Source organism: Papio anubis, chromosome 9, assembly GCF_008728515.1.
Source record: "Papio anubis isolate 15944 chromosome 9, Panubis1.0, whole genome shotgun sequence".
NCBI classification, from domain to species: Eukaryota; Metazoa; Chordata; class Mammalia; order Primates; family Cercopithecidae; genus Papio; species Papio anubis.
In genome coordinates, this window is record NC_044984.1 from 36,722,009 (window position 1) to 36,741,211 (window position 19,203).

General features: G+C 39.2%; 1 long non-coding RNA gene across 1 annotated transcript; it reads right to left on the reverse strand.

The window, feature by feature from the left end:
* Window positions 1-4,226: 4,226 nt before the first annotated feature.
* On the reverse strand, window positions 4,227-18,631 carry LOC110740665. The gene is made up of 3 exons (XR_002515616.2): window positions 14,446-18,631; window positions 12,983-13,912; window positions 4,227-5,129 (listed from the first exon to the last, which is right to left on the reverse strand). It is a non-coding gene; the product is annotated as an uncharacterized LOC110740665 (long non-coding RNA).
* Between the last annotated feature and the right edge of the window lie 572 nt (window positions 18,632-19,203).

The following is a 19,203-nucleotide window of genomic DNA, read 5'->3' on the forward strand; positions in this document are numbered from 1 at the left end:
TTTTGTGAACTCTTGATCAGAGTAATTTCCAAATACATCACTGTCAGTACACACTTGGAGCCTGCCATCAAGGAGCCCAGAAATTGGATTGCCACCTTATTCCTTTCTAAAGGTGAAACAAGCCCTTTATTTAAAAAGTAGTTATATTTTATTATATTGTTTCATATGAATAAATGAATTATATGTCAGCATTTTTCACACTTTAAAGAACATAACGTTTCTGTTTCTAAAATGTACATGCATACATTTGTTTAAAAATAGCTGCCTTCATTATCATAATGATTTTTTTCCTCCTGTGTTCAAGAGCTCAGGGAATTAGTGGTAAATGTAAATGTAATCAAGGGCACCACCATGCTTTTAATTTGGCAAATAAAAACCATTTATATCTCCCATCATTGTGGCAGGACGAGTCAGTTCTATTACCAAAAGAAGCTTAGAAGTAATGTGATTTCCATCTGACTTTTTTTTTTTTATGTTTATGTCTTGGCTGAATAAAAATCTTGCTCTTAATTTCACATGTTGGGGTACAGTTATGAGGAAATGAAATATTATTGGAACTACCTTTCTGGGAGACAATCTGCCAAAATATATCAAAAACATAAAAATGTGGATATCCTTTGACCCAGAAATCCCACTTCTTTAAATTTACCTAATACAGTGGTACTAACAGGAAGAGATGCATGTTCACCGTGTGGCTGTTTACAAAGCACACACACAAAAGAAAAGATCTTAAACATCTAATAAAAGGCAACTAGTTGAATATATTATGGTACGCAAATAAAATTTAAAACAACTATTTAGGGTGGTATGTGGAGACACAGGAGGAGAAAAATTAAAAAATAAAAAACAAGACGACTATAATAATTGTGTGACTAGGATATTTGAAATGTTGTTAAATATAAGTACATAGAAGTTATTTAAAAAATTATTCATTCAACAAAGATTCATCAAATACTCAGTGACAGAATTACTCTATAGCAGAGGTCAGAAAATGTTTTCCAGCCAGGTGCAGTGGCTCACGCCTATAATCCCAGCACTTTGGGAGGCCGAGGCAGGCCTGAGGGCCTCAGGATTACCTGAGGTCAGGAGTTTAAGACCAGCCTGGCCAACATGGTGAAACCTCGTCTCTACTAAAAGTACAAAAATTAGCCGGGTGTGGTGACAGCCTCCTGCAATCCCAGCTACTCCGGAAGCTGAGGCAGGAGAATCACTGAACCCAGGAGGTGGAGGTTGTAGTGAGCCGAGATCACGCCACTGCCCTCCAGCCTGGGTGACAGAGTAAGGCCCTATCTCAAAAAAAAAAAAAGAGAGAAAATAATGTTTTCCATGGAAGTCCACATAGTAAATACTTTAGGCTTTGTAGGCCACAAGGCCCCTATGCAGTTGCTCAACTCTGCCACTGTCATATGAAAACAGCCACAGGTGATGTGTAAATAAATGGGTGCAGCTGTGTTCCAACAAAGCTTTACTTACAAAAACTAGGCTGCTGGATGCATTCAGCTCCTGGCAGTTAGTTTGCTGACCCCTGTTCTGGACAAGTGAAATATACAAGTGAAACAAAACATGCAAAAAGCTCTGACCCAATGGATCTTACATTCTATAGCTATCTGTATATCTGTGTGCATATATGAATATGACTGAATAGATGCACACTGATCATCGATGAAGCAAATCTCTGGAGATTGTGCCAGACACTATGCTGTAATTGTTAACGGTTTGGTGGTTAAACAAAAGAGACTTGGTCCCTGCCTTCAGAAAGTTCATGATATGGTAAAGAAAACAGATAAGAAAGCAAATAAAAAGAATAAAGTTTGTTAAAATTGATAAAAAATAGAATTATTAACATGGTTACCTCTGGATATTGAAATATTTAATGAGTGCATCTTTATTCTTTTTTACTATTCCTCTATTGTTTGATGTTTTTATAATAAGTATGTATTACCGTTTGAAAGAATGGCATTAGTCTCAAAAAGTTGTCAGCAATGAAAATGATAAAAGCTTAATTTGTATTTTCTTTTTAACGTGTAATCCTGATGAATATAGAACAGTAAATGATCTCTGTATTTTTTATTGTAATTTGTTTTGTCTTTGAAACTATCTAGAATAAAAGGTCTTACTCTTCTCTAAATAAATAACAAAACTCCTTCTCTTTGGTATATGGATGAGGGTCTTAGGGACTGAAGAACTCTCATTCTTCTCCATTCACTTACGAATTTCAAGTATAAAACAGAGTGCTTAAGGAAGTATAGGAGACCAATTTTCCCAAAGGTTGGTAACACTTTGAGGTTACTGCCCCCTCTTGAAAATTTTTTTTGTTTGCTTTTATTTTGAAAGGGAAGTCTGCAGTGTAAAATGGGGTTTTACCCAAAGAGAGGTCTGGCCCTTGTCCTCAGCCTCTGGGAAGTCATCTGTGTCATACCCAGTGGACACACCTAACAGTCTTAGGTTGGAGGCTGGCCATGCCAACAAGACCAACCATGTGTTTTAAGGTGGCAGCTTTGGGTCGTATTGTGTCAGTCCACCCGGTGACCAACTTCAACCACATGGGCAGTCAGTCATTCACTCATGCCTATGTAATGAAGCCCCAATATCCCGTGGCCACCAAGGCTCATGTGAGCTTCCCTGGTTGGCAATACTCCATGTATATTGTCACACATTGATACTAGGAGGGCAATACATGCTGAGGACAACAAAACCTTCATGATTGGAACCCCCAAACTCTGCTCCATAGGTCTCTTTCTTTGGCTGATTTTAACCTGTATCCTTTCCTGTAATAAACCATAACCACGAGTATTGTCAGTTTCAGTGAGTGCTGTGAGACTTTCTATTGAATTATGGAACCAGAGGATGGTTTAGGGAACCCCCTAAACTTGCAGTTGGCATCAGATGTGAGGGTGGTCCTGTGGAGAACTCAGACCTTTCAGTTTGGCTAACTCCCTGTAGGGAGCATTAGGAGGACACAGAAGAGAACATGTTGGTGTAACTTCTGCTCTCCATTTGCCAGGAGACTTCATGCTTCTTTTATCCACTGCTTCCTCTGAATTTCAAATATCATTCATCAGGTTTTGCAGAAGGAATAACTACGTAGAACTTGCAGATTTTACAAATATGTACAGCTGTCCTAAAGAAAGGTGTACCTTTAGGGCATATTTACAAATATTTTCATACTTTATATGTAACTATACCTTAGAAAAATTTACATGCAGTCTTCTAAGATATCAGAAGCAAATAAGGACACAAAACTCAAGTCAGTGCATTTCCTTAATGTAAAGAATGCAAATTTTGCCAAAATATTGGGCTAACAGTTTTTTTGTGAGTCAGAAAAACACGTGTTTCATTTATTTCTGATTTGTTCCTTTAAAAAAAAAAAGTTTTCTAGAACCTCGGAATTTAGATACATTCCTTTTTATTCTTCAAGAACACAAAGACTACATCTTTGTGAAAGTTTAGATGTGTGTGCATGTCTGTCTTCCGAATGATTGACATTCTGGGTACAGTCAGTAACTTCCACTGAAGGTTTCTTGGGGGCAACCTTGGGCTTTTCTAGTTCATTAATCTTTTAGGTATGAAAACCTGAGACAATCCCTAAAGCTTAAACTATCATTTCCTTAAAAATTACCCTAGTGGCTATGCCAGTCAGATGTGGGTGTATCACAAATCCTAGGTCACCCAGCCCATAATTTCTTTAATATCAAAAAACAAACCAGGAAAATTAACACTGTGAACCTCCGTCAATAATTTAGGCTGGAATGCAAAAGTATTTCAGCTGCGTAAGTCATCTGTTATTCACTTTAAAGGCTTGAATGCAGGAGAGACTCCACCTGTAAAAACTCAGTCTAGTTCTGAGCTTGTCCTTGACGCCAAGTTCCAGGGCCTCGCACTTGAAAAGATCAGGTGAAATTCAATTATGAAGTTGTGTCTGACTTTTTGAAGTGTAAATCCATTGCACTTGAAAATGGCAAGTGTAAAATCCATTCTTAAAAAGCACTTGACATTTTCACATACAGCTTTACAGCTATGGAAATGTGAGGAGGCTCACAAGAGATGGCCAAGAGTGGATTACAAAAAAAAGAAAAAGAAAAAGAAAAAGAAAAGAAAAAAAAGAAAAGGAAGGAAGGAAGGAAGGAAGGAAGGAAGGAAGGAAGAAAGGAAGGAAGGAAGGAAGGAAGAAAGAAAGAAAAAGAAAGAAAGAAAGAAAGAAAGAAAGAAAGAAAGAAAGAAAGAAAGAAAGAAAGAAAGAAAGAAAGAAAGAAAGAGAGAGAGAAAGAAAGAAAGAGAGAAAGGTTTTAATTCTTGGTCAAGAGCAGAAATCTGATTTTTAGCTCTTTGTTTTGACTAGGAAATTAGGACTTCTTTAAAAGCTCTGCTTTGTAAAACTCATCTCTATGAGTTGATTTTTTTTTCTAGTAATGTTTAACTTCTGGTTTATATGCCTAATAGTGCATGCCTTTTCTCTTCATGAGGAGTTTGCAGGTTATCTCACTGTCTTTATTCTGTACTTGCAGGTTGAAGTCATCATATACATAAGGCGTTGGCAAACTTTTTCTGAAAAGGACCAGACAGTAAATATTTTTGGCTTTATGGGCCATATGGTCTCCGTCAACTCTGCTATTGTATCATGAAAGCAGTCATAGACAATATGTAAACAAATGAACTTGGCTGTCTTCCAATAAAACTTTATCTGTGAACACTGAAATTTAAATTTTATATAATGCTCATGTGCCATAAAATATTACTCTTCTTTTGATTATTCTTCAACCATTTTTTTTTAAATAAAAGCCATTCTTGGCTGGCAGGCTTTATAAAAACAGTCAGTGGGCTGGATTTGACCCCCAGGCCACAGTTTGCCAACTCTGATACAGATGGCAAAAATTATTTGACAAAATAAAGCATAAATGACAATGTACATGTTCTGAAGTTTTACACAATTCTGTGGAAAGGATCTATTGGGGATCCTCAATATCTCTAAGCACCAATAAGCCAACAAGTCCACTTGATCCTATCAGTGGTTCAACAGGAAGTCAGAGAATCAGTGGTCCAGTCTTCCCTGACGCTCACTGGACTGCAGTGCCTCCGCCCAGGAGATGCAGCCTTATCCAAGATCTTTACACCAGCAGCAGCAGCATCACCTGGGAGGGAATTAAAAATGCAAGAAAATCAGCCTCTGCTCCCAAACTTTCGGAATCACAATCTGCATTTTAGTGAAAGAAGCCAGAACATGAAAGGTCACGTATTGTATGACTTTATTTATCTGAAGCATCAAGACCAGGCAAATCCATGGCAACAGAAAGCAGATGGGTGGTGGTCAGGAGCTGAGGGCAAGGGAGGAATGAGGAGTGACTGCTTGATGGACATAGAGATTCCTTGAAGAAAAACATGTCTTGGAACTGAATAGAGGTGATGGTCGCACAACACTGTAAATATATTAAATGCCATGGAGTTGTGCACTTTAAAATGGTTAATGATTACTTTTATGTTATGTGAATTTTACCTCTATAAAAAAATACCAAAAGAACTATACCTTAAGATCCCCAGGTGATTCACATGCACAGTGAAGTGTGAGAAACAATCTCTCTATTAGATGCAGTATCAGGGATTTTCAGTCTGGCTTACAGAAACATTGGTTTTTACCATAAAGTAGCGAAACTCCACTCATTAATACTAAAGCATCTAGCATTACAATATTAATGATTATCTAAATATTGTGGATACATTGTCTTAAATCTTCGGCATAGAAAATGTTAAAATTGCCTCACTTTTTACACTCTTTTTTCCCAAATTTTTCTACATATTCAATAGGGAAATTGCTAATGACAATAAGCTATCAAATGTGCTTCATTCATTAAATTTGAGTTTGTGCGATTTGTTTCTTGTTCCAAAAACTGTTCCCTAGCACCACCTATTTCTTTCTATGACTTATTCAACTGTAACATTCTTTGAATTTTTTTAACTTTCACAGATTAACTCTCCAGAAGACATGTTACCCTGCTTGATATTCAGTATATATTTTCTGGTGACAGCTTTATGGTACAATTAAATTTCATACATTTTTTCAGCCTTCCCTGAATATGCATTAGAAAGCCAGCCATCATAATTCTAAGCCAATTGGCTTGATTTGCTTATTTAAGCCCACATCTCATAGGCCTGCTACATTTCCATACATTCCATCCCCATCTGCACTCCATCCACCTGCCCAAAGTTATTGATCGTGCTGACAGTGAAGGAAACCACAGGGCCTTGACAGTCAAAATATAATTTCCATTAGAAAGCCCTTTACAAAGTACTCGGGACTTTAAGATGCCAAACGGTACAGTGATGTCAGTTTAAACCAGGTCACAGAAGAAGCTGAAAATTGATTATCAACAGCAGACTGAACCTGCGCTTTTCAAAAGTGTTATCAGCATTTACAATAAGAAATTGTTATCACAACTTGGCGTATGAGAAAAAAACCCTGATGTTTAGATGGACTAAGTAACTTAATAAGGCTCATTTGGATGCAAAAATAAATGAGCATCAAGTTAGCATTAACTTTTAATGCTTGCCATTTTATGTTAATTCACATTTTTAAATTATGGCTGATACTTTGCAATCAGTCTATGGCTAATTATATCTCCCACATGTAAATCTGATGGAGTGCTGGAACCAAAGAACAACAAAAAATATCCAACAAAGACCTTATAGATTCAGAACCGTTCACGTGCCTCTGTTAACTGGAAAAATCCAGCCTGCACAGAAAACCGCAAGCTCTGAACTTCAGTCACCAGTGTTTTCCAAAGATCAAAGCTTAGCTTGCTTAACCATGAAAACCATATTGATGTATCCTGTTTGCAGGTGTTTTTCCTGATATTTTTCCGTGTAACTGATAGCTGTATCCTAAGACAAGATTTAGGTGCTGAGTAGATGCAGACTGGACTTATAGGAAACCTCCAAGCTAAAATCATCTAAATAAGAAGGAATCAGGAGTCAAATACATTCTTTCACCTAACACTAAGAGTCTACATGCTCTTCAACTCCAGACACAAGGATTCTTCCAGTAACAAAAAGGATATCCAGATTCAATTCTTTTCATGAAGATGTATTCTAATGTACAGTCTTATCAGAAGCTTAGATTTTAGTAACACAAAAAATAAAAACTACCATTTAATGACAGTCTACCCTGAGCCAGGCGCTTTGTAAATGCTACTTTTCTTATTCTTCACAATAACCCCTCATGAGAAAACTGAAAGTCATCTGATCAAAGTTACAAAGCTAGTAAATGATCAAAGGAGAGTTTTCTAATTTAGGAGTTAAGTAGGTCTGGGTTATTCAAATCCAGATGCATATAACAAATATTTATGTGTTCACTAATCACTAGCTGTAAGAATCCAACTTCTGTGCTCCATGAATGAAGACACTAAGGTCCAGAGAGGTTAAGCAACTTAAGGTCTGAGTTTACACAGCCAACTAGTGGCAAATTCGGCACCAGAGCCTGATCTTCTCTCTGCTCAGCCATCATTTGTCCTCCACCTCAGGGCACAGATCTTTAACGTACATGTGAGTCACTTGGGGATCTAGTTACAATGTAGGTTCTGATTCAGTAGGCCCAGGAGGGGCCTGAAATTCTGAATTTCTATCAAACAAATAAAGTAACTATGGGGCCCAGGACCAATGCTACACACCACACTCCCATCATCACTGGTAGAAATCAGAAACCTGGAGATGTGCTTCAGGATTTCAATTTGGAGAAATGATTATGTAAAATAATGTTTATGCACCACTAGAGTGACAAACTCCTCCCAATTTGCCTGGGATTTTTCCTAGTTTTAGCATTGAAAGTCCCACCTTCCGGGAAATCCCTCAATCCCTGGCTAACTGAGATAGTCAATCACTGTATCCTCAACTGCTTTACATGCCATGTGTTAGTTAACACAGCATTAAATGTGGAAGAAAATACGCAACATGAGTTAGGAAGAGAGGAGGCAAAGGGTGAGAGGGCTTAAGAGACCGAAGGCAGGGTCAGCTGCGTGAGTGTGCATTGGTACAATTGCACAGAGACTTGAACTCAGAAGGGCTCAAGGCTCGCTTTAATGCTCTGCTACTGCTGTCTTGAAATTCTTAATGTTTTCATTGACATATAACTTACATACCATAAAAATCACCCTTTAAAGTGTGCAATCCATCTTTTTTTTAGTATATTCAGAAGGTTGTGCAACTATCTTATTTCAGAACCCTTTCATCGCTCCAGATGGAAATCCTGTACCCATTAGCAGTCACTCCCCACTCCACTATTCCCCCAGACCCTGGAAACCACTAATCTACTTTAGGCCTCTATAGATTTGCCAATTTGCGGCATCTCATATAAAGGTAATCTCACAATATGTGGCCTTTTGTATCTGGTTTCTCTCACTTAGCATAATGTTTTCAGGCGTCATATGCCTTGTAGCATGTATCGGCACTTCATTACTTTTTGTTGCTGAATAATATTCCATTGTATGGATACAATGTATACAATATCCCATTGCATAGCTATGCCACATTGTGTTTGTTCATTCATCAGTTAATGGACATGAGGTTGTTTGTACTTTTGGCTATAATAAATAATGCTATTATGAACATCCATGTACAGGTCTTTATGTAAACATATGTTTTCAATTCTCTCAGGTCTGTACCTAAGAGCAGAATTGCTGGATCATATGGTAACTCAGTTTAGCTTTTAAGGAACTGCTGGATTCTTTTCCAAAGTGTCCACATCACTTTGCATTCCAACCAGCAGTGTATGAGAGCATGAAATTCTTAATAATCTCATTTTTCATTTCACCCTGAACCCAGCAAGTTAGGTAGCTGAGCAAAATACCTATAAAAGTTATTTTATAGTTATTTATATAAGTACAAGCACCTCTGACCCTAGGAACCACAGTCCCTCCTTGTTTTCTACAGAGACCAAAAAAAGGGGGTGTAGGAAGAAGGGGAAGAAACCCACCCCTTTCTGACATATCTATCAGATACCCTGGAGGAACTACGTCAAGGTTATTCTCAGAGGAGACCTACTAAGATTTCAATTCACCGGCTTCACTAAGCCTCCCCTGCTTCCCCACCCCACCCAAGCCTTTCCCTCTCCCACTCCTTCAGCTTGGATTCCTTCAAGTGCAAAGGAACCAAGTCTTTCATTATTCATTCAACTACCCTCTGTGATTTGCCTGCCAGGAACTGAGCTAGATGCTTGGGCTACAGCGGCTCAGAGCCCAAGGATTCACAAAGCTTGTATTTATAAAAGGCTTGAATTCAAAGGACTGGTTTGGTTTACCGTATCTATTAAAATTCATTCACATTAAATTAACATTCTGTGTATTAACAAATACAATGGATACAAAACCAATTTCTGACGGAAAAAAAAAAGTATAGAGTTCTTTAAGTCAGAAACAGGGCAGCCTGTCAAAGGGTAACAGAAAGTAAAAGGTGGAGAAAGAGAACCTTGAAACATTTTATAAATTTGCCAAGGGGTAGCCTTGTTCGCTTACATCTGGGCAGGGCTAAAACCACTCTGCTCAGTTTTGTTTTGTTTTTTTGTCTTGCCAATGCCTAGAGGCAGTACTATCTGGCTTGATTTATGAAGGAGATTGGAGCATATTTATTTCAACACTGCCTCTTTCCCTAAAGATTTGTTAATTGAGGTATCACCTTTCAAGAATCATTGAGTAAAACTAATATATTACATTACATGTTTCTGATTTCCACCAGAGCAATTATTTCACAATGTATATTAAAGGGAAGACCTCGCTCTTGAGTATGCCAAATAGAAAGCAGTTCATTCAGGAGCAAACTAGAAGAAGTTGATTTCCCTAATTTACACACTGGAATTAGACTTTACTTCATTTCTTTATCCTATTTCTAGAAATGAAATTATAAATTTCTCCTGACAGGTTGGCACAGATTAGTTTTAAGTGCACATAATTCAGTTTTCTTTGGGTTGTCTTTGGCCAGCTTTCAGCATAAGTCCATCAAATAACTTTGTAACACCCAAGATTGTATACTTAACCCTTTTTAATATTTTAAGACAGTTACTTCATATCTAGAAAGATTATAAAATAACCTAGTAATAAATACCACAGTTTCTTGGACACAGAGAAATTTGGGAAAGTGGAAATGCCAGCCCTTAGGTATTTTTATGGTTCTGAGAGTCCAACAAAAATCAAATGATACATCTGCACAAGCCAACAACAACAACAAAACGTTTATCTGCTTTTGGCAACAATTGTACCAACTCACATTCATCAGACATCTGATTGACGATCACATGTTGTTATTTAATAAAATATTATTTATTGCTTAATAAAGTCATTTTGGAGACAAAATATCTTAAAGCCTGAGTACGTGAGAGAAGTGTCAATTAAGAAACAGGTCCTTGGTATTGAAAAGTCTGGGGAAACCTGGAATAGATGATAAAGCCTCAGAAAATTCTGTTCCATTTGCACCCATTGCTTTTGAATGGAAAGCTATTCAGCAACTTGTATTTCTTCTTTCTTATCCTTGATCACAAGTCTCCCTCCACCCCATCACTCCCACCTATGAACTAAAACCAAACATACCAGAGAAATAGGATTTTCAGGGCAGGTTCTCTTTGCACATTAAACAATCAAAGTGACTTGTTGCCTGTCATCCCAGCCACCCAAGAACCTGAGAGAGGAAGATTGCTTGAGCCTAGGAGTTCAAGGCTGCAGTGAGCTAGGATCACGCCACTGTATTCCCCACTGGGCAACAGAGTGAGATCCTGTCTCAAAACAAAAATTATTAGCATTGTTGATATATTTTTATGGCAACACCAGCCTAGAGTTAATCTTTGGATGTTAGTGACAACCATTTTCTCTCTGCTAACTGGAGGGGCTTTTACCCAGCATTAAAGCCCACTAAAATCCACATGGGCACCCCTGCTCCAGAGAAGGTTTGAGCAAGAACATCTCTGGTTAACATACCCCTTATCTATTGGGATGTTTGAGGAACAACCAGCTTATCCAACACCATGAAAATGGCCATGCTGCCCAAAGTGCTTTATAGGTTCAATGCTATCCTCATTAAACTACCATTGACATTCTTCACAGAATTAGAAAAAACTACTTTAAATTTCATATGAAACCAAAAAGAGAGCCCACATAGCAAAGACAATCCTAAGCAAAAAGAAAAAAGCTGGAGGTATCACGCTACCTGACTTCAAACTATACTATAAGGCTACAGTAACAAAAACAGCACGGTACTGGTACCAAAACAGATACATAGACCAATGGAACAGAATAGAGGCCTCAGAAATAATGCCACACATCTACAACCATCTGATCTTCAATAAACCTGACAAAAACAAGCAATGGGGAAAGGATTCCCTATTTAATAAATGGTGTTGGGAAAATTGGCTAGCCATACGCAGAAAACTGAAACTGGACCCTTTCCTTACAACTTATACAAAAATTAACTCAAGATGGATTAAAGATTTAAATGTAAGACCTAAAACCATAAAAACCCTAGAAGAAAACCAAGGCAATACCATTCAGGACATAGGCATGGGCAAGGACTTCATGTCTAAAACACCAAAAGCAATGGCAACAAAAGCCAAAATTGACAAATGAGATCTAATTAAACTAAGGAGCTTCTGCACAGCAAAAGAAACTATCACCAGAGTGAACAGTTAACCTACAAATGGGGGAAAATTTTTGCAATCTGTCCATCTGACAAAGAGCTAGTATCCAGAATCTACAAGGAACTTAAACAAATTTACAAGAAAAAAACAAACAACCCCATCAAAAAGTGGGCAAAGATTATCAACAGATACTTTTCAAAAGAAGACATTTATGCAGCCAATAAACATATGATAAAAAACTCATCATCACTGGTCATTAGAGAAATGCAAATCAAAACCACAATGAGATACCATCTCACGCCAGTTAGAATGGTGACTATTAAAAAGTCAGGAAACAACAGATGCTGGAGAGAATGTGGAGAAATAGGAACATTTTTACACTGTTGGTAGAAGTGTAAATTAGTTCAACCATTGTGGAAAACAGTGTGGTGATTCCTCAAGGATCTAGAACCAGAAATACCATTTGATTCAGCAATCCCATTACTGGGTATATAACCAAAGGATTATAAATCATTCTACTATAAAGACACATGCACATATATGTTTATTCCAGCACTGTTCACAATAGCAAAGACTTGGAACCAATCCAAATGCCCATCAGTGATAGACTGGATAAAGAAAATGTGGCACGTATACACCATGGAATAGTATGCAGCCATAAAAAAGGGTGATCTCATGTCCTTTGCAGGGACATGGATGGAGCTGGAAACCATCATTCTCAACAAAGTAACACAAGAACAGAAAACCAAACACCACATATTCTCACCTATAAGTGAGAGTTGAACAATGAGAACACATGGACACAGGGAGGGGAACATCACACAACAAAGCCTGTTGGGGGTGAGGCCCAAGAAAGGGATAGCATTAGAAGAAATACCTAATGTAGATGAAGGGTTGATGGGTGCAGCAAACCACCATGGCACATGCATACCTATTTAACAAACCTGCACGTTCTGCACATGTACCCCAGAACTTAAAGTATAATATAAATAAATAAATATACAAAGAAATAAAATTTTTTAAAACACTTCCTGAACAGAGTCTTTACCAAAAGACTTCCATCATTTGTTAGAAGTGAATTCTAGATCAAACCCAGTGTTATCCTAAATTAAGTGTGAATTTGTATAGCAAAGTCAAAGAGAGATAGGAAAGAGGCAGGGATGGCCCATTCTCCCCACATAGAAAGCAAGTGAGCAATAGTTTCTTGTACTCTCTTTTAGTCAAGAGTGGATATAATAATAATGACAATAATGCACAAAACAAGTATTTCATTAATACTTTCTTTCAGAAAAAAAAAAATGAAATGCTTCATAGGATTCTGCACAAGCTAGGGTTGGCCTCTCACAGGGGGACTTAAGCTAACATAAACAAATTCACATGGTTAGCTTTGTCTGAGCTGTGTTGGGAGTAAAACAGCTCTCCTCCCTCCCAAGCCAGGGGCCTCTGGCATATGTAGCTTCAGACACTGCAGAACGAAACAGAATAGAACAAAATGGATGCTGTGATTTGTACATTCTGTTTATTTCAGTTCATAAATATAGTTACTATGAGCCATAAATACATGTTATTCACATTCTACATTTTAAAAATATTTTTCTTTATTCCATAGGCAATGAGAAGCCATGAAAGTTTTCTGAACAAGCAAATGACATTGTCGAACTTATGCATAGGAAGACAACTCTGGTGGCTGTGGGAAGGATAAACAGGATGATGGAGAGACTGAGGGGTAGCTAGATAAGGAGCTCCTTGCTAAAGATGGTGCCAGGCCAAACCAGGGTAAAGATAGAAAGCTCAAGGGGGTGATAGATAAAAGAAACATTGCAAAGAATAAAAATCTCTAGCAGTTAGTTCCAAAGCTGTTCAGGATCTTGTGTTTCTACTTTCTTATCCCTGTTCACAGGTCTCCCTCCACCTCATCACTCCCACCTATGAACTCAAACCAAACACACCAGAGGGATGGAAGAGGGAGAAGCAGAAATGATGCTGAAAAACCAGTTAGAGGAGAAAGATATGTATGGATAAGCTATAAAGTAAGAAGACATTCTGGGGTGATTTTACAGATGCCTGTGAATCCCTGCCCATGTGCCCCAGTGAATGGTGATTGACCATATGACCTGCTCAAATGGCTGGCTGTTACCTGCCTCCAGCCAAAAAGGGGAGAAGTAAGCCCATGGATACAGCACAGTAGAAAAAGCACAATGGTGGAGCTAATTGCCTGGGGTTTGAATACCTATATCCACCCTTCTTTCCCCATCTCTGTGTGATCTGAGGCAAACCGTAACCCTCTCTGAGCCAGTGCTTCCTTGTCTGAAAATAAGGATAATACTCTCATTAGGATTGCTATGAAAATAGTCATATGCAGAACTGGCATGCATCAGGGGCCTCATAATTAGTAATGGTTATTATAAGCCACACAAACGTTTCTGTACTGGGGCTCAGAGACAATGCATGACCTTTCCAGGTTTGCACAATATATCATTATAAAACCAGAACTCCAAGTCATGATGTCTACAGTATTCTTCCCCTGAGGCTATACTTCCAAAAACAAAGCCAGAGATGAGAGACACTTCCTCCTACATAGCTTCACGTTCTCTGTGTCCTGTGCATACTTTCTTTTGAGATCCTGAACAATGTCCAAGGCAAACCACTAAAGACTTTCATTCCCACTATCAAACACTCTTTTGCTTATACAGTGCTTATTATCATTTCCTTTAGCCCATGTAAAACTTTTTGAATGACATGATTTACAGCATTGTTTTATGTACCTATTGTGACACGACAAACTGCCTCAGAACTTACTAACTTGAAACAACAATTTGTTATTTTTCTCAATTCGGTACCTTGGCTGGGCTCAGGTGGATGGTTCTTCTGTTTCACATGGCATCAGCTGGGATCACCCTTGCAGCTGCCTTTAGCTGGGAGCTCAGCTGGAAAGTCCAAGATGGCTTCACTCATACATGTGGTGAGTCTGTAGGTGTAACTGGAATAGCTGGGCACTCTCTTGGCTTCTCTCTCTACATATCTTTCAGCTGTCTTGCTCAATCTTCTTTCAAAGCAGCTGGCTCCCAAGAAGTGAAGCAGAAGTTGCCAGGCCCAGGCTCAGAAATCCAGAAGGTCACCTTCACTGCATTCTGTTGGTCCAAGCAAGTCACAAGGTCAGGTCAGGTGCAAAGAGAGGAAAATACAGCCTGCCTTTGGATGTGGACATCCTTCCACAAGGATAGGGAGAAATTGTTGGGAGGAAGTATTGGTGACCATCTTTGAAAGTATCCACCAGAAAAATTATTTGTAAAATCTGGGCTTCAGAATCCACAGAAAACTACTCAATTACGACTTTTTAGAAAATACATCATCCATTCACAAACAATAGTTATTTTGTGTAAACATTCTAACAACTTTTACCCTTGATTTCTTAGGAAACGTTTATTTAAGGATTGTAGTAGATTGGATAACAACCTTCAAAAAGACATCCAAACCCCTAGAATCTGTGAATGTGACCTTATTTGGAAAAAAAGTGAAGATGTAATTAAGAGTCTTGAGATAAGATCTAACTAGATTACCCAGGTAGATCCTAAACCCAATGACAAGTGTCCTAATAAGAGACAAAGAAGGAGAAAACACATAGAGGAAAGGTAACAAGAAGATGGAGGCAGAGGCTGGAGTGATGTAGCCTTACGTCAAGGAAGCCAGAGAATGCCTGAGGTCACTGGAAGATGAAAAGGCAAAAATGGATTCTTCTTTACAGGCTCCAGAGGAAGTATGGTCCTGCCAACACCTTGATCCAAGATTTCTGTCCTCCAGAACTTTGAGAGAATACATTGCTGTTGTTTCAGGCCACCCAGCTTTCTTTAATTTGTTATGGCAGCCATGAGAAACTAATATAAGTATCTTACCTCTTTATGATTAAGACTAAATGTTTGCCTCCCATTTAGGGATTGTGATTTATAAGGAAATGGCTGTAACTCTTGGCTCCTACTTCCCCACACACTCAGCAGAGGTATCGCGTAAGGGCTTTACCAGAAAACTCACCTCTGCCCAGGTCCTGAGCCAATCCTGACAGGAACACATAAGATGTTAGGAGTCTCTGCCTCACCAGATCCTTCTGAAAACATTTTGCTGCTCACAGTTATCTGAGCCGCAGCCCCTCCCTACATCACCTTCGCTCATTCCTGGGTGGACTCAGGCTTTGGGATCAGACACAGTTGAAGTTGCAACAGGATAACATGTAAATTCTCAGAGCTCTTGTTTCTTTCTCAGTAAAATGGGATGATATCACCTTCCTCACAGATCTACTTCAAAAATTAAAGTTAACTAAAACACCTGGCACATAGTAGGACCTCAATAAATGGTGCCCATTATTACTACTACTTTTAAGCTGTATGCAGTTGCTTATCTGTTTCACATACCTGATGCTCAGTGGGGCTGGAGCCATACTCTAAACCCCAATCTGATTAGCAAAGCCTCTGACCCCTTTCCTAACCTTTGCCAGCTAATTTGCCCCTCCCAAATCAGCTGCCCTCCGTGATCCTCCCACCTCAGCCTTCCAGGTAGCTGGAACTACAGGGATGCATTACCAACTCTGGCGAATTTTTTTATTTTTAGTAGAGAGAGGGTTTTGCCGTGTTGCCCAGGCTGGTCTAGAACTCCTGGGCTCAAGTGATCCTCCCGCCTCAGCCTCTCAAAATGCTGGGATTACAGCCATAAACCACCATGCCCAGCCCGGCTTCTGATTCCAACTTTCCCCTCCACACAGCTTTTACCCTCCAACAAACTTTTCACACTCCTAACTCTAGCTCCTCCTCACTGGACCCAGCTATCATCTATCCTACCACAGCGGTTCTCAAAAAAGTGTAGTCCCAAAACCAGCAAGCATCATCAGCATCACCTGGGAACGTATTAAAAATGCAGATCTCAGACCCTAACCCTAATCCAGACCTACTGACTCAGAGACTGAGGTGGTCAGGCCCAGCATCTGTATGTATGTAGCAAGCCCTCTAGGAGACTCTGACGCACGCATTCTGAGAACTGCAGCCCTACTATATTTCAGTAAGAGTTCACATTACCTGATTGCCTCTGCAGTAAATGAACCACCTGCCTGGGGTTCTGCAAGAGATGCTGCTAGCCCCCTCTGCAGACCACGCAAATAAAGAGGACTACATCATTTGCTGGGCAGCAAGACCTTGCCAAAACCCAAGGCAGCTTTCTTAATAGCTGACACACTGGATATGCCCAGTTTCTGTCTCTCCAAACCCAGACTGTCACCAACCTGGCCACTCCACTGGAAGTAACATAATCAATGCAGTAGAGTTAACCGCAAGGTCAAAATCAGAGTTTGAACTGTAAAGGTACAATATTTGACATTTATTTTGCCAACTGCTTTCTACAGCATCTCAAGTGTTTAACAAATGATACCTTCTAATATTTAACTTTTCAGGGCTCATGGTGTATTTGATGCTTCATAGGATGTGATTCAGAGATCAACCTTATCCTGCTCTTAAATTCTGCATTTATCTTGCCAGGATCCCATGAGCTAGGCTGTAAAAGCAAACCATGTTGACAAAATTCGGAGCCTACTGTAAGCACCCAACTGCTGGGGTATTCCTTGCACTGACTCACCCTGGAGCCAATCTTCAGCCTCTTTGGCCCCTCCTTGTAATAGTACAAATAGATTTTGTTATTAAAGCTTCCTCCTTAATTACTGACATATGTGCAATTCAAGTTACTTTCTTGCAATTATGTTATTCAGCAATAATTGGATTTCTAGTTTTAATTGGACCGTAAATTAGCAATAGCTTTCATGAACACCATTACAGTGATTTCCAGCTACAGTTTTTGCTGCTTTTTGAGTACATTATATTTCAAACAGAATGAATCACCAGGAAAATAAGTCACAGCTGCAGTGAACTCTTGCATGGGTTCATATTAATGATTACAAGTTGGGTGCTATGCTGTTGTAACTAAACATTTGCTACAACTACTGCCCACTGGGCATTGCTGTGTCATGAGGCTGCCTCCTGCCCAGGGTGAGAGCACACAATTGTGCTGGGATGAAGATCCAGCCACATGACTCGATATTTACTCAGCTAAATGGGGAAGAGAATCTTTTTCTTACCACCTGCTACTGCAGATAAACACTTGAAAATAAAACAAAAGAAAACCAAACTCTTCTTGAAAGCTGCTGAAATAAAAATTTTGCTGAAACTACCAAAAGCATAATCCCATTGCTATCTTCCTTTCCTAAAGGGACTATTCACTCAAATCAGTACAATAAATATTTGCTGAGCATTGGCAATGTGCTGGTTATTGAAAAGGATGCTAAGCTAGTAAGAGACAATAAAGTGATGTGGTTAAGAGCATGAGATTTGGAGTCAGGCCTCCTGGGTTAGAATTACAGCTCTGCTGCTTCTTGGCTGTGTGACCTCCGGCAAATTACTTACTCTCTCCATAATTCTTTTTCTTTATTTGACAAATATACCACACGGTTCTTGTCTGGATTAAATGACTTCCAACATTTAAAAAGGACTTTTTAAAGCACCTGGCACATGGTAAGCACTTACTTACTAAATGCTCATTGTTCTAGTTCAAGGTGATAAAGGCTTCATCTGTCTTGTCCATCACTGTATTCCCTAGCATCCAGAATAGTGACTGATTGACAGATGATAAGTGCTCAAGAGATGTCTTTTGTCTAATAGGGAAATCCTACACTACAGGAAGTGCCCAAAGAAGGAGGGGATTTAAAGAAGAGAGGAACTGGATCTAGTTTGGAAGTGTATCAGTCAGGGTCTTGGCAGGAAACAGAGCACATTCAAAAGGGATGATTAAAGAGCATTTCATGAAATAACTACTTAAAAATTTATGGGGGCAGATTAAGAGAAACAAACAAAAATGGTGAAGGATCACAGATTCAGCAAGAACAGAGAATTATTACCTCCTGTCTTAGTCCATTTTCATGCTGCTATAAAGAACTGCCAGAGACTGGGTAATTTATAAAGGTTTAACTGACTCACAGTTCTGCATGGCTAGGAGGCCTCAGGAAACTTACAACCGTGGTGGAAGGGGAAGCAAACGTGTTCTTCTTCACATGATGGCAGGAAGGAGAAGTACCTAGCAAAGAGGGAAAAGTCCTTTATAAAACCATCAGATCTCATAAGAACTCACTCATTATCATGAGCGCAGCAGCATGGGGGTAATGGTCCCCATGATTCAATTACCTCCCACCAGGTCCCTCCCACGACATGTGGGAATTATGGGAACTACAGTTCAAGATGAAATTTGGGTGGGGACACAGTGAAACCATATCACAGCCCCAGACCCACAGGGGCCCAAAAGAGCTGTGGAGAGAGGCCCTGACAGGAGCAATGGCCTTCAGCAACAAGTACAGTCTCTGCTGACCTCCAGCCACACAGGAGGGAAGCCAGAGCAATCAAGACCCTGACCTCTCTCTCATGTCCTCTGATCTTGTCCTGTGGGCCAAACCCAATTGGAAGCAATATATGTGATTATTTTTGCATTAACTAATAAATTACACACACACACACACACACACACACACGTATAGTAATGACCATAATTTTGAAGTGGAAATAAATGAAAATACT